This window comes from Agrilus planipennis, unplaced genomic scaffold, assembly GCF_000699045.2.
Source record: "Agrilus planipennis isolate EAB-ADULT unplaced genomic scaffold, Apla_2.0 scaffold84, whole genome shotgun sequence".
NCBI lineage: Eukaryota > Metazoa > Arthropoda > Insecta > Coleoptera > Buprestidae > Agrilus > Agrilus planipennis.
Genome location: NW_020439025.1, coordinates 350147 through 360002, shown reverse-complemented (window position 1 = coordinate 360002; position 9856 = coordinate 350147). Strand labels below are relative to the sequence as shown.

Sequence of the window (9856 nt, the reverse complement as noted above, 5' to 3'; positions counted from 1 at the left end):
CATTGCTCAAATGTGCTGTTATTGGTACCATTTACTACTGAAAATATCAACGAGATGTTTATTTATATTTGAAGACATATTAAGGGCTTTAAGGCTTGTTTTCGACTCGCACTACTATTCATGATTGAACAAAACTTTTGGCAGGTACTGTATGAAAAAGTATGTTTAATGAACAAGAGTCGAGAGTATAATGAGCTTTTTTTGCCAGCGCGCATTCAAGACATTGGAAGGGGCACATCGCTAGAGAAAGTAAATGAAGTATACCTAATAATTTTTCGTTTGCATAGACCGACTTTGCTCGTCGCTAGTTTACATCCTCATGAGATTTGTTTTTCAGATTTATAACGGACGAGATGCAACCTTTAAAATCTAACTTACTATTTTTATCATTTACAGATCATTTTTATCAACCATCCACAACAAATAATAAGAAATGCCAACCCCATAGGGACAACATCATCAAAATTTAAATAATGGATTCATTTTACCGATTGAGCAGAAATAGAAAGAAAATACATCCACGTCCGTTAACATGATTGTGAAATTTGGTTTCGAAAAGAAGACGGGAACTTATGGACTGGTGCAGGTGCCGTCCTGTTCGTAAAGATCCTGGGGTGACCCTCGGCTTCGGCCTTGGGAAAAACGTGCGCTCTGGGATCGATCGTTAGGAATTAATCTTCTGCTGTGTAGCGTACTGAGGCTCTGCGGAGCTGTACGGCGGTGCATGTCGGAGGAGGCACGGTTGAGATGCGGTTGCTAACGATCGATCCTTCTGCTGCCGAATTACCCAAAAACAAAAATCAAAAACCAATACTATCAAACCAAACCAAGGAAACCTATTGAGAAAAGCAAAAATACAAAATCTCTTAAACTAAAGTAATAACAAATACTCAAAACTCCACCCGTGACCTTGTGTTGCGGGCTCTAGGTTTTCCTTTGGTGCAATGGTTTTGTTTAGTTCAGGATTTTTACTGCAGGAGTACCATGACCAGTCCAGAGGTTTGGAAAACTATTCATCAAATTACCGATAACAAATAATCACGTCTCCATTTAATTCTGAAATAGGGAAATGGTCGAATGATAAGACGGAAGACTTCCACTTTTGCACTTTTTGTCTTAAATTTTCAAATGTTATGTACGTTAAATCGAAATTTGTAATTCAAATCACTGATAATAAAGATTTGGTTGTAATTTGGTAACGTTTTCAATCGATAAATAATAAAAGAACAAACTGTATGACGAAATAATTACTTCAAGAAAATGTCTAATGTTAAGGAAAACTAAATGTGGTAGGTATAAAACATTTGGACGAAGGTTTCCTTTATTCGAGTTAAGTCCTGTCAGGTTATCAAGATTGAATTATGTAGGTACTCTCGAAAGGATAAAAAAAATCAATGAAGCTCTCCTGGTGTGATCACGAAACGAGCATAAATGACAAAAGGTAATAAAAGGAAATTTTCATTTTGTTCTCAAATTTTATGACTTTACATATGTTGAGTGATATTTTTTTGTTTTATTTATTGAATAGAAAGGAGAAAATGTGACGAATATAGAAATACAGTAGAACCTCTTTAATTCGAACCTCGATAAGTCGAAAATCTCCAAAACTCGACAAAATGTTTTGTTCTCTTCCCTTCAAGTCCCAAACCCTCTATTACTCGAAATCTCAACCCTCTATTAGCCGAAATAATCAGTGAGTTTCTGCAAGCCATCTTGACACATATCTTCCCTCTATAACCCGAAAAATTAAATTGGACCTCTGTATCTCGAACATATAGAATTGTTTATTTTACAACTCTTACAACTTATTACGTCTATAGTTCGAAGAAAAGTAAATGATCGACTTGAAGGATTTGCCGGCAATGTAAATCCACCATTAATCAGGGAGTATACAATAATAAAATACAATTACCACTTAAGGATTTATAACTCAACGTTAACACGTTAGGGATAAATCTTAACCTCTACAAGTCGAATCAAAATTTGCTTACAATTCCATGAATCGAAAACTCTATAACTCGAATTTTTAGCGTCTCCCTTTATGTTCGAGTTATAGAGGTTCTACTGTATAACGAAGATATGACAAGATGGGTGCAAGCTGCAATTGTATGATCCCGTATCTTTTTCCTACGGCTTTGATTGCGGAAATTAATATCGCTTCTCCCTAAAACCTTTTAGCTCCACATTTCAACTAAAAATTGGTGTGTGTTTTGTCGAAACTGTCTGCGACGCGCTGATGAGATCCAAAAAGATCGAAATCGCGATCCGCGTCTGGCAGTTTCGACAGAATACTGAGCATTTCGAATGTGTTTGTTAATTTTTTTTTATTATAAAAATACCAATTTTCGTGGATTTTCCAAAATTTCGTACTCATACAAACCTTGTCCTGTCAATTGCGAACACAACAGAGCGATTGAAATAAATAACTTGGTATGTACGGTATGGTGTGCAATGTTTCTCTTCATAAGAACCTTCCCCTTACTTAAGGGAATGTTTTAAAAACAAATTAGTCGAATTGGACCAGCCGTTTTGGAGTTTGGCGCTTGGCAACACATTTAGCCATTCATTCTTATTTATATTAAAATTATGCAATTGATTGATTGATCAATTAAACACATAAAGTATGGTACGAGTAGGTAACAATTTTATCTTTTTTAGATTTAGATCATTTTTGGTTCAAAAGATGTGCATATATTCGATAAAACTAAAAAAATCTGGCACCGAGAAATGATTTAAGATGATATTGAATTTCCCATGGTTATATCAGTACTATTACTAACTACTGTTAAATGGAAAATTTAGTAACTAAGTGGATACTTTCGACGTAACAATGTAAGTAATTTATTGTCCTTTTTGTTACTTTTATGCCTAAGTCGGGATTGTTTTTCAATTCAAATTGACTGCGTCTCTTTTTAATGTACTACAACTGGCTCGGATTAGCATATTGTCCAATATTTTATTGATATTTACGTGCAAAATGAATCCTAAATTAAATATTTTTAGTTTTTTATCTGCAGTCTAATTCTTATTACGTCTTTCATTCAATCGTTGTCTTCGTCTAGATATGCTCCGTGCAGGACTATCAGAAATACTAATGAAAAACATTTAGCGATATTCTTGAAGAAAAGTTCTGATTTTTCATTTGAACACTCTGCAAAATATAACAATTATAAGTCGTGTGCAGTGAACTATTCCTTTTGTCATTTCCTAAAAGGAGGATCTAAAAATATGAAAATACGTAAATTTATAATAATAAATAATGACAAACCACCCTGATGTAAATAAGATGAGTACAATACTTTATTTACAATAAATTTCAACCAGCGTATTGCAACGTTTCGCCCCTTAATTTAGGTTTTCTTCAACGGTAGCTGTAAGGTGTTATTTATCCTGAAACATGCAAACTGAAGTTCTTTTTAGTTATTTTGGAATACGGTTATTTTATGTCCAATTGACGGCATTCAAAATATTAATAAATAATAGATTAGTGATTGGAGATTTCTAGTTTACTTGTTTCTAAAACCGTCTATTGTGCATAAAATATCCCCATTTCAATATGATTAAGAAGGTAGTTTGCAAGCGTCAGGATTAATAACTTTAAAATTGCCCTGAAAAAGTCGTAAATTTATTTGGTTCATGTCTTGTGTAAGATATCCATGTAGTTTACGCATGTGTTGGATTAAGCTTGAATGTTGACAAAAAACTAACTTCAAAGAGCATTTTTATTCCACTTGTTTACACTTACCTATATAAAAGTAAAACATAAATACTGGTATGCAAGGGAAGATAAAGTAGGGAAAAGGCGAATATTAAGATAGGAGACGAAATATTAGAAGTGGGCGATTTTAGGTATCTAGGAAGTCGGATAAGTCAGGACGGAAGGAGCCAGTAGGGGTATAAAACAGAAAATAGCGCAGGGTCGTGTTACTTTAAATAAAAAGAAGTCGCTTCTATGCTCGCGAACTATTAATTTAGGAATTCGAAAAAGATTGTTAAAGGTGTATGTTTGGAGCCCGGCGCTGTACGGGTGTGAAACATGGACAGTGGGCGTGGCGGAAAAGAAACGGTTACAAGCGTTGGAAATGTGATGTTACAGGCGAATGATGAGGATATCGTGGATAGAGAATGTAAGAATTGAACAGGTATTAGAAAGAGTAACACAACAGAGGACTCTATGGAAGTCAATAAGAAATAGACGAGATAGGTTAGTAAGACACCTCCAAACTTGAAGGTCTATTCAGAGACATAGAGGCAGAAACGGAAGATAGGAGGGGTGCAGGTAGACCTAGATATTAGATTACTGTTCGCAAATTGTTAAGGATATTGGTTGTTCTAGTTTTAGGGAAATGCGACGGTTAGCTCAGGATAAGAAAGAGTCGAGGTGGGTGTCCAACCAGTCTCGGGACTGACGACCTTATGACGATGGATATAAAGAGACTAACTTTTATACACAGGGAATAATTTGGATTAGAATGGAAAGACCATTCAACTATTCTGACAGCAAGTAAGCTAAAAAGTAATAAGTTAGTTAATTGCAGTAAGCAATTCTGGGATTATACTGTTGTTAGATGATGATGGGTATTAATGAGACATTTAATACTTTTCCAGAAGAATAAAGTAAAGCAAAACCATAAATTAGATAACGATGTTTGCGTCTCCTTCCAGTATTTCTAAGATGGCACAATAAAACTATAAGTTATTTAGTATTTTTTTCAAAATAAATTTAGTTTAATTTATACATACTGTGTGAATGACATAAACGCAATTTCGCAATAAATCCGAGTTGCGGTAGTAAATCACAATCATTGAATATTTGCTGCCATTGATAAATATTAGACAAATTGCATGTTTGGAGCACGGCGCTGTACGGGTACGAAAGATGGACAGTAGGCGCAGCGGAAAAGAAAAGGTTAGAAGCGTTTGAAATGTGGTGTTATAGGCGAATTATGAAATCAATTAAAAATAGGCGAGATAGGTTGGTGGGACTCCTCAGACATGAAGGTCTAGTCAGAGACATATATTAGAGGCAGAAACAGGAGTTAAGAGGGGTAGAGGTATAACTAGGTTAGATTACTGTTCGCAAATAGTTAAGGATGTGGGTTGTTCTAGTTTTAGGTAACGTATTTGATTATCAGAATTGAACAAAATTATTTACACAAGTGCTTAATACATGTGTATATTTTTTGCATTGTTTTGTGATTACCATTAAAAAAAAGTACATTTCTTATAAGCAGATAAAAAAGTTACATTGTTCAATAGCACGATCCTAACGTTCGTCGGATATCTGCCACAAGTTCGTCGCATTTTTTCCGTAGCACACACAGCTGCAGTTTCGTTTTCGTATTTTCGCAATTGTTTTGTTCAACTTTCTCGCAAAGACATTCCAAGTCGTCATCAAGACAGTCCAGCAGATCGGCAAGACGGTCCTTCCTACATTTCAACCATTTTTCTGCTCTCTTAAACGTTTTTCGAATTTTAGGATCGGCGAGCATGCAATATCCGCAAGCCAAAGCTACTTTTAAATCGGTTTTTTGTTTTGCCAACAAACAATTGACTTTCTGGAATTTTTTATCCAGTTCATCAACTTCAGCACACTTTTTGAGGTCAGATTTTTTCTTTTTTGATGAGCACATGCAGGTGTCTACACCGGAATCAAAGATCTGGGTGACGCTTGTTGTATTCGGATCGAAACACACGTCAATGTCCGTACATTCTGCGCGCTGTTCCAGAGACCTTAACTTCGCGTTTAACGCTGCTTCCTCTTTGGCAAGTCGTTGAATTTTACACAGCTTTTCGAGATCCGATGGGGATAGAACGTGAGATTGTTTCAAGCAATCTATATCGTCATCGTCGTCATCATCATCATCTGAATCTTCTCTTTTTGGACGGCATCTTGGTTGTTCCTGTTCTGTTTCAGAGTTCAGAGAAAAACTTGCGGAACAGGAATCGGGCGCATTGCTGGCACAAGGGTCCTTTTTTTCTTTAGGTGCGTCAGCCATGCATCTGAGAGTTCCTTCCTTAAGTTTGAGCAAAGTAATTCGTTCTGCAAGCTGTTGAAAAACGTTCTGCCAGTTATGAGTTCCACAAACAATATTCATGTTAGTTGAAAGTTACAAGTATTCAGAAGAAAATTACAAGAATTTGGAGTACTGTCAAGGAATATCCGAAAAGATTCCCTGACAATTAACGTTTAAATGACAGTCCATGACAGTTGTACTGTGGAATGACCATGGACGAAGTCGGTAGGGCTTTTGATTTTATCACTAAATAATACTAAAATTGATAACTAATGTTATGTAATGTAAATTAATAAGATACTTGCTCAACTAGTATTATGGTTATATGAATTAATTTAGCAGACCTCAAAAGTAGTAGTAACGACTTGAAGGAAATGCCAACATATGAATAAAATTTAAGTGGAATGCCTTAATACGTGCTCAATACCAACGTGTTATTAAAGAAACAATTAACTTATTTAACACAATTATTTGATATACTCGTTCACGAGCACCTGTTGGCAAATATTTAAGTGAGGGATGTTCTAGTTTTAGGGAAGTGCGAAGATTAGCTCAGGATAGGAAAGAGTGTCATAAGTTCCTATATTGTACACATACTATGTTGGTTTATCATGCTTATTTGAAGTCAATTTTGTCTACTTTTAGTATCAGGAAATCATAAATTCCTCAGTATTTTTTTTTAGTTGTATCATAAGTCGCAAAGAGCAGCACTTCATTGGTTGATTTTTAATTGGGAAGAGGCAATTCGTCCATGATACATACGTATTTTTTTTATTCATTACCCACTTACAGCCAGATCAAACGGTAAGAATATGACTACTTGTTACGTAACAGCACGATGTCGCTAAAAGGACGATGGTAGATTTTGTGAAGCAGCAGAATCTATAGATATTACTACGGATAAGTATACTCTTTTTCATATTAAAGGCATTAACTATGATTTACTCACGACATAAGCTAATACACAATGGAATACGATGTTCTTGAGAATGTTTTATAGATGCCTTACATTACAGCGTCACATGCGTGACGTGTGGCTCATATCTGTTAAAGCTTTTCTAATAATAAGCCGTTTTAGTGAAATACAATGTGAATTTATTAATTAAACAAAACAAGTTAAAATACATTTGAACAGGAACAAGAATGGAGTAAAGTCTTTGGAGGTGCAAACCAATTTGTATGAATTCGCAAGTCACGTGAACTGACCGTTAAGAAAAACGTTCTAGAAAAAATTCCCAGTCAGTCGGCCGGATATTGGTTTATAAACATATAACAAACAGAACATGTTAAAGTTTTATCTTGAATAAGCCTTTTGTTCTGACAATATCACTGAGAGAAAAATTATCATGCTGTCTAAAAATCCTGGGTATCTCCCGTACTAGCACGGGTAAAAATTCCTTTGCTTTATAGTAAAATTTATAAGATTCTATTACAAAATTTATTGGACTAATAATGTTAAATTTTGTCTATACGTGGTCTGTTCAAAAAGTATTGCGAATTTTGAATTTCCGCGGGTTAGGATTCAAAGAAACGTTGACACAAGTGTATAATATCTGGTGGGGATTACTTTGAACGGGGCAAGATAGATATTCATGAATAAATAGACAATTTTTTAAAAAATACAAAATTTGTATATTTGTTTAACAAACCTCGTACATGTCTCTTGCACTCACTTTATATTAACGAGCATGGTAATTTTTCTTAATTTTTCTCTGTGTATATCTCGGTGTCCCCGGGAGCCACCCGACCTCTGGGCCCCATCGAAAAGCCGACCTTCTGATCAAGATAACCGGTTCAAGACCTTGATAATTAAAAAAGGTGTTAACTTATACTACTACTTTCTGTAGCGATGCGACCTTCCGTTTGACCGGCGCAAAGTAGAAAAGAACAGTACTAGGCCAGAAAAGGAAGGAGATAACTCTCTTAACCGGTGAGAAGCGTATGATCTGTACACTACTGCACGGAAAAATTAACCATTTTATCCACTACAATTTCATTGCTCAAATGTGCTGTTATTGGTACCAATTACTACTGAAAATATCAACGAGATGTTCGTTTATATTTGAAGACATATTAAAGGTTTTAAACCTTGTTTTCGACTCGCACTATTATTCATGATTGAACAGAACTTTTGGCAGGTACTGTATGAAAAAGTATGTTTAATGAACAAGAGTCGAGAGTATAATGAGCTTTTTTCTCCCTACCTACGATTTTGCCAACGCGCATCCAAGACATTGGAAGGGGCACATCGCTACAGAAAGTAAATGAAGTATAATTTGAACCTGATCAGATATTTAATCGATGTTGGAAGGGGGGGGGGGCTCTGCTAGCACAACTTTAAAATTAAAGAGTATGTATGTGAATTTATTATAAAATAAAAAAATAATAGATATCTAAAAAAATCTCATTGCACTGAACTACTTCATAAAACCTTTCGAAATAAATGCCGTTCTTTTTAAGCCGTCCAGCGTTGGGTAAAAAAAATATGGTCACCTTAAAAGTAGAATGAGGTTTTTCTTCTATTAAGAAAGCTATGATTTAGTAATACATTCACTTCGTTGGTTCCAATCCACATCAAGCATCCACCATAATAACCAACCTCGCACATGATTAATGAAAGACACAGGAGTCGCAATCACCACCGGGTGGAAAAAGAAGGTTTTAAAGGATATGTAGAGAGGATGACGAACGTAGGTTTCTTGAATTTTAAGCAGAGATTATTAATCTCTCCTAGTATTTCAAGAGTTGTAATTTTCAAATTAAGGTAGGTGCATCTTCATTTTAATAACGCAGAATTAGTTTCATTTCTTTATTATGTTGCCTGTCTTTATAGGATTTCGTAGTTTAATGAGAAAGTAGCAGATTACTAGAGACAGCGAAATTGGCCAATCGCATCCAACGATTTTAAATTGCTTCCGTGACATCTACTATGTACTATACATAATTTAACATTGTAAATAACGAAAGATAATAATCGTCAACAATCAATTTTGTAAACATTATTTTACTTATGCGTAAGTGTTGCTCAAACTGGTTTGGAATTAGTATGTACTTTACACTTGATAATGACCGCCAGGTCGAAGTGATTCGTCGAGTGAATATAAAATTTGTATTTCACTTATTGATTGCTCTACAAGTTACGTTATTCATTTAAGAATACTTTAAGATAGAGACCTGTAAAAATCCTGCCTTATCAATCATTTATATCGAGCAATTACTTAATTAATACGAACATTATTGGCTGATTCTTGAAGTGTGAAGTCTTTGATGGATTAAAATAATGTACAGCATGTAATAATTAGTGTGTTAATAAATTATTTCTTATTAGAAGTTCAGTTCTTTTACTTCTCGTTTCTTTTATGATCAAAATTCTACACATTTCTTCAACACCTGATGAGTTGAAGACGGAATGTAAAGATATTTTATTTTTTCTTAGATATATTTAAAATATAAAGTAATATTGAGTCCAATAAATGCAATTTGAACTTATTGTAATGGAAAAATTTGCATTACACACGTTGACAGAATTTCGCTAGTGTAATACAAAAAGAAAAAATTCCAACAAAGATGAACGTTTGTAATAGCCCATAGCGGAAACAGATGTAAATAGTAAATTTTTACAGATTTTTCATTTGGCATTGCAAATAAGACTTCTTTTTAACTTCAAAATTGTACTTTTAACTTAAAATTTACAACGTTGAATAAACACTATACATACATACGAGGGTGGATTGATAAGTTTCCGGCCTAACCAAGAGATGACGCCACTAGGCCTACCTTGAGGTGACATTCTATAGTACCATCCTTGGATAGCTTGTAGCTATAGTTTCAGCCCGATC

At 34.7% G+C, this 9856-nt stretch overlaps 1 protein-coding gene and 2 long non-coding RNA genes across 6 annotated transcripts in view; 2 read left to right on the top strand and 1 right to left on the bottom strand.

Annotated features, from left to right (window-relative positions):
* LOC108734908 overlaps positions 1-6715 on the top strand; it is a 14388-nt gene extending 7673 nt beyond the window's left edge. Inside the window, exons 2-4 of one of the 4 annotated variants that reach the window (XR_001937476.2) lie at positions 397-1441; positions 2659-2832; positions 6701-6715. This is a non-coding gene — a long non-coding RNA (uncharacterized LOC108734908). Of the gene's footprint in view, positions 1-396; positions 1442-2658; positions 2833-3988; positions 4029-4096; positions 4136-6700 lie in introns of those variants that run through there. The other 3 variants (XR_003231483.1, XR_003231482.1, XR_003231481.1) reach the window with 3 other exon arrangements.
* Positions 1-9856, bottom strand: part of LOC108734906 — a 418148-nt gene that overhangs the window by 145796 nt on the left and 262496 nt on the right. The window lies entirely within an intron of this gene.
* Positions 8224-9317, top strand: LOC112904988. Its single transcript, XR_003231484.1, has 3 exons — positions 8224-8367; positions 8478-8781; positions 8851-9317. It is a non-coding gene; the product is annotated as an uncharacterized LOC112904988 (long non-coding RNA).